Source organism: Cnephaeus nilssonii (assembly GCF_951640355.1).
Source record: "Cnephaeus nilssonii genome assembly, chromosome: 12".
Taxonomy (NCBI): domain Eukaryota; kingdom Metazoa; phylum Chordata; class Mammalia; order Chiroptera; family Vespertilionidae; genus Cnephaeus; species Cnephaeus nilssonii.
In genome coordinates this window covers 61,641,414-61,647,317 of record NC_137083.1, presented here as the reverse complement: position 1 = coordinate 61,647,317, position 5,904 = coordinate 61,641,414, and the positions used below count along the sequence as shown (strand labels likewise).

The window sequence follows — 5,904 nt, the reverse complement described above, 5'->3', positions numbered from 1 at the left end:
CTCTGAAATCAATAAAAATATTTTAAAAATAAATAAAAATAGGGTTGTCCTTTTATTGTTGAATTGTAATAGTTATTTATATATTCTGGACACTAGTCCCCTATCAGATACATAATTTGTGAATTTTTTTTTCATTCTATGGGTTGTCTTTCATCTTAAAAAATTTTTTTGGGGGCGGGGGCGGTTTCACCACATATTTGTCACCAGTATTCAGTGGGGAAAAATAAAGCTTTGAAATGTTACTTCTGTGTTGTTTTTTTTCTGTTTCTTAGTCCATCCACCTTTCTTTTCTTCTTTTTCTTTTTGTTGAAAACAGCTTTTTCTTCAATAAATACATTTTTAGAATGTCCGACATATTTTGAAGCAAAATTGAGTCTCTTCTTAGATTTACTGACATTCTTCTAACTGGGGGTTTAAATTTTCTTTATTAAGAGGGCACATGCCTGCGTTTTCTTCCCATCAGTGCAGAATTATTTCACTTCAGAGCAAGATGAGCCAAGCCCTCTGCCGACGCCTGTCAGCTGGCCTCTTGTGATCCTGCCGCCACGAAGTTCCCACAGTCTTCAGCGGGAGATTCCCCACAAACACTGATCGCTGTCCCTAGGTGAGGTCTCCGATGCTGGATCAACTCTAACACGAAATCCATCAGCAATCTGGGCCCCATTTCTGTTCAACGCTTTAGTAGCCGCTCTCTCCTCCATCATGAGTGAAGCATCCATCTTATATAAAAACTGCTGTTTGAAATTTTAACCCTGCTATTTGGCTTCTGTAAATGCTTGCTTGCTTGCTTAAATAATAAGGAAAATAAGACTACTCCCACTTCAGAGAGGCCATTAAACCTTCCCCGGACTAAGTTATCAGTGCTGGCACCAGGCCAGGCCTTTGGTTGAGGTCTCAAGGCCCAGCACATAGGGGCTCTTTAAGAACTTGCAAAGGGGGTCGGAAACACCCCATATTTGGGAGACAAAGAAGGTAAAAACATATAAACAGGGTAAGTTCCTCCATGTTGGGGCCCAGAATTTGAGAGACATTTTCCTCTGGGCCCACGCATAATAAATGTAACTCCATCTCTCTAAGCGTTGCTTGGTTCTTCGCCGGTTTTCTGTAACATAAGCATTTATATTTTTCTGATCGGGATGAATTTTATGTTTTACTACAGCCAAATTTTTGGATATAGTTCCCTCTGCTGGAATCACAGAACAAAACTGTACAGATTCTATTGGTCCATACTTTTTAAAAAATGACTTTAGCTCTTCTTATTACTAGTACATGTGACAGGAAAGTTAGCCACACAGTTCTCTCATTCTTTAATCTCTCTTCTTGGTTGATTTGAATTTTCTTCTTTTGATTGAAAACTGTGTGATATACATCATCCAGTACTTTTAAAAATCTATATTTTATTGATTTCAGAGAGAGGGAGAGATAGAAACATCAATGATGAGAATCATTGATCGGCTGCTTCCTGCACACCCCGTACTGGGAATCGAGTCCGCAACCTGGGCCTGTGCCCTGACTGGGAATCGAACCGTGACCTCCTTGTTCATAGGTTGATGCTTGACCACTGAGCCACATGGGCAGGGCCATCAAGTACTTTTTTTATCTGCTGCTATCACACCAGATTAAGAATTTTCCCTTTTCTGCTCTTGTTTCTGGTGAATTTATTCTTCTAAATCAGCACTTGCTAGAGCGCTGTTGGCCACATTTCTGTCTGCATCCAAAAGTTTCTTTTTCACTCAGGCTTTTTTGCAGATTCTTGCAAAAGCCGTCTTTGAGTTTGGGATGCACTGTCTTCCTCCTCATCCTGCTTCCTTTGGGGGCCATTCTCAGCTGGAGACCTCCCAGAGCTGCAGCACATGAGCCTGTATGTCTGGGTCCAGGCAACTTCCCTGAAAAAGGTTTTATTGAGATACTAGTATAATCGACATAAAAAATTGTGTAAGTTCTCTTTTCCTTTTCTTGTGATGTCTTTGTCCGGTTTTGGTGTCATGATGCTATTGCCCTCGTGGAATGAGTGGGGAGTGCTCCCTTCTTTACCATTTTGTTGGTAAGAGTTTTAAAAAGTGGCCAAAACCGGTTTGGCTCAGTGGATAGAGCGTCGGTCTGCGGACTGAAAGGTCCCAGGTTCGATTCCGGTCAAGGGCATGTACCTTGGTTGCAGGCACATCCCTGGTAGTGGGTGTGCAGGAGGCAGCTGGTCGATGTTTCTCTCTCATCGATGTTTCTAGCTCTCTATCCCTCTCCCTTTCTCTCTGTAAAAAATCAATAAAATACTTTTTTTAAAAAAAAGAGTTTTTAAAAGTGGTATGAACGTTTCTTTTTTAAAAAAATATTTTTATTGATTTCAGAGAAGAAGGGAGAGATAGCAACATCAATGATGAGCGGGAATCATTGATTGGCTGCCTCCTGCAAGTTGGACCGAGGCCGCAACCCAGGCATGTGCCCTTGACCAGAATCGAACCTGGAACCTTTGGGTCTGCAGGCTGACACTCTATCCACTGAGCCAAACCAGCTAGGGCATGAACATTTCTTTAAATGCTTGGTAGGGTTCACCAGTGAAGCCAGTTGGGCCTGAGCTCTGCTTTGTGGGTAAGACACTCCTAGTGCTGGTCTCTCTGGTCCTCCCTCCCTCCCTCCTGCGTTGGTCAGAGCTCACGGAGGATGCCCCGCCCGGCCTGCCTGGAGGAAGGAGCCCAGTGGCCAGGCTTCTGGGCTCTGAGAGGAGGAGGGAGGTTGAGGTCTCCCTGTTCCGTGTGTTGACGATCCCTGTAAGCCCTGCTTTTCAGTGTGGTCTTTCCCCTGAGCTGGGCTGCAGGCCGCTGGTTTGCTCTTTCCCTAGACAGTAGTCGGCAAACCGCGGCTCGGGAGCCACATGCGGCTCTTTGGCCCCTTGAGTGTGGCTCTTCCACAAAATACCACGTGCGGGCGCGCACGTACAGTGCAATTGAAACTTCGTGGCCCATGCGCAGAAGTTGGTTTTCGGCTCTCAAAAGAAATTTCAATCGTTGTACTGTTGATATTTGGCTCTGTTGACTAATGAGTTTGCCGACCACTGGCCTAGCAGAACCCCCTGCCTGCTCAGTCTGGAGGGTCAGTGGCCTGGTGCACGGAACTGGAACTGCGAGGAGAGGCCCCCAACGCTGATTCGGCTCCGCCTCTCCCCCTGTCACAGCCCTTCCTCCGCCCCAGGATCCCAGGATCAGGAGCCTGAAGCCCCAGCCTTTGAGAAGTTTTTGCGGTGAAAACTGGTCGCTTCATCTTGTCCCTCCTCGCTGGTTCAGGAACAGGGTTTTGATGAGAAGGATTTTTTGTTTCGTTTTGCTTTTAATCCGTCATGTGAGTAACGACACGTACACCTGTTTTCTAGTTTCCAACAGTGCTGTTTGCTAGGGTCAGCTTTTCCTTTCTTCTGTTCCTGTGGCCACGCGCCCCCACCCCGTCCCCTGTTGTACCTTTCCCTGTCGCTAGTGGGGTTTGGTAGGGAGTGAGGTGACCTGTGTGGGCGATGGGTCACCTTACCTGGAGGCCACCACCTTCTGTTTAAGGCTTTGGCTTAAACCTTTTCTTTTATCTGCACTTGCAGAAGTCTGTCCTCAAGGCCCAGGGTGTGGCTATCTTAGGTTCTGGTAAGTGCACCTTCTAGTTCCCTCACTGGAATATTTGAAGGTATGTGTTAGGGTTCCAGATCACAAGGGACAGAAAGCCAGTGGAACATGCTTTTAACGTTCTGATCTAAAGAAAGGCCCCGGAGGAGGTTCTCGGGCAGGCCCTCCCGGCCCTGCTCCAGGCTACCTCCTGCCAGCTTAGCATCCCCAGAGGGAAAGGGATCTTCCGTGGTCTCAGCAGAAGTGTGTGTGTGTGTGTGTGGGGGGAGGGGTGGAGAGGGGGGAATTCTTCTCTGACCTCAGAGCAGGGCACCTGATTGGCTGGCAGGGTGGAGTGGCCACCATTGGAGGGAGGGGAAGAGGACCTTAGACTCCAAACACCACCTGGGCCAGAGCAGTGAGGAGGGGTAGTTCCCCCAAACAGCGTAGCAGCACTGATGCCAGCAGCAGGAACAGATGCTGGGCAGGCAAAAGTAACAGGTGTTCCACTGCAGGCGGATCACACCCGCCTCTCAGCCTTGATGTAAATTAAACCCTTAGCTCCATGCCTGGAACCTTAAAACATTGGCCGTCTTGGCTGTTGAGATTATTGCCATTATTACTAGGGAGACTCCATGGCTTGCCTTTCTATCCTTCAGAACTAATTCCTTTGCCAGGGACTCAAACGGGCACAGAGCCATGGCCCCCTCAGCCCCCTGGGACACGAAGTTGGCAGCTAGGCTCGGTGCGGCCCCTGACCACAAGCTCCTCTCGCCAGGTGGGCCTCCCTCCTTACCAAGTCAAGGCCCAGTTCATCCCTGCCGCCTCCTCCAGGCAGCCTTCCTGCACACCTTGCTGAAAGAGCACACGTGGAACAATTTGCCACCTATTGGCACTGTCTGCTCAAATAAATTATTAACTGCTTGGGACCAGGGCCTGGGTCTCGCGTGCCTTCAGTCACACCCCTTCTTCCCTTCCTCTCTTCCTCCCAGGCCCATAATGCAAATCTGGCCACACAGCAGATCCAGTAAGTACCAGGCAATCCAGGGGTCTGGCTGGTGCCGTGGCCTGGAGGGCAGGGCCCAGGCCTGTTGGGGGACAGCAGATCTCGGGACAGCCGGGCCGTCTCTGTCAGTCAGGAACTGAGCTCGGCTGCCAGTAACCGGCAGAGACTGCTCTGAGTGTCCCCAAAGTCAACCTCCCCTATTCCTTAGTAAGAGAACTCCCATGTTTCAGAACCCCAGTTTTAAAAATGTAAATCTCAATGCTTTATTTAATAGCGGGACTTTAAAGGGACTTTCATTATGAAAATTTAATAATCTATTCAAAAGTCGAGAGAATGGTATAATGAACTTCTGTGTACCCACCGCTTAGCTTCAGCAGTTTTAACATATGCTACTCTTGTTTCATCAATTACATCCCTCCCACCACTGGGTTATTTAGAGACAAATCCAAACATCATATCATTTCATCCATCAATCCAATAAGTATTTCTTAAAGGTAGTCTTTGAACACACACACACACATACAAAACACAAAACCTTTTCATCTCTAAAACACAATGATACTTCCTTATATCATCACATAGCCACTCATGTTCATATTTCCCCAGCTGTCTCATTTTTTAAAATTTATTTTTTATTTTTGTTAATCCTCACCTGAGGGTATTTTCCCATTGATTTTTAGAGAGAATGGAAGGGAGGAGGAGAGACAGAGAGAGAGAAACATCGATGTGCAAGAGACACATCGCCTCCTACTCTCTCCCTGACCAGGTTCGGGGATCGAGCCTGCAACAAAGGTACGTGTCCTTGACCGGAATTGAACCTGAGGCCGTTTAGTCCGAGGGCTGGTGCTCTATCCACTGAGCAAACTGGCTAGGGCTCATAATTTTTTTTTAAGAGCTAACTTGTTTCAACAGGATCCAAGAACACAAGGTTCACATAGTGCGTGAGTGGAACTCCAATTGTATTCCAGGGGGCAGGTGTGCAGCCGGAGGCGGGCGTTTCCCCGCGTCCTTGTGCCTCAGTTTGGCCAAGGAGGTAGCCGTGGGAGTGTGGAGGAGGCTGCCGAGAAGAACCCTTCAAAGGAGCTGTCAGCTGAGAGATGAGCACCTCTTCTTCCCCGCTTCCTTTTTCCTGCTGCCTGGAACAGGACATACGATTTCCTGCACACCAGATTTCTGGAGCTCTAGCAGCTGTCTTGGTGACCTTGCAAGGGAAAACCAAAGTAGGATGGCAGACAGAAAGACGGGAGGACCTAACTTTCCACTCCACTGTCATTCCCGGTCTTTATTATCAATCATTAAGATTAGGTTCAGTTTTAA

At 47.5% G+C, this 5,904-nt stretch overlaps 1 pseudogene across 1 annotated transcript; it reads right to left on the bottom strand.

Annotated features, from left to right (window-relative positions):
• Positions 1-239: 239 nt before the first annotated feature.
• Positions 240-1,855, bottom strand: LOC307108086 (RNA-binding protein 34-like; annotated as a pseudogene). The gene is made up of 3 exons: positions 1,592-1,855; positions 1,110-1,379; positions 240-731 (listed from the first exon to the last, which is right to left on the bottom strand). The product of its transcript is annotated as an RNA-binding protein 34-like (transcript).
• Between the last annotated feature and the right edge of the window lie 4,049 nt (positions 1,856-5,904).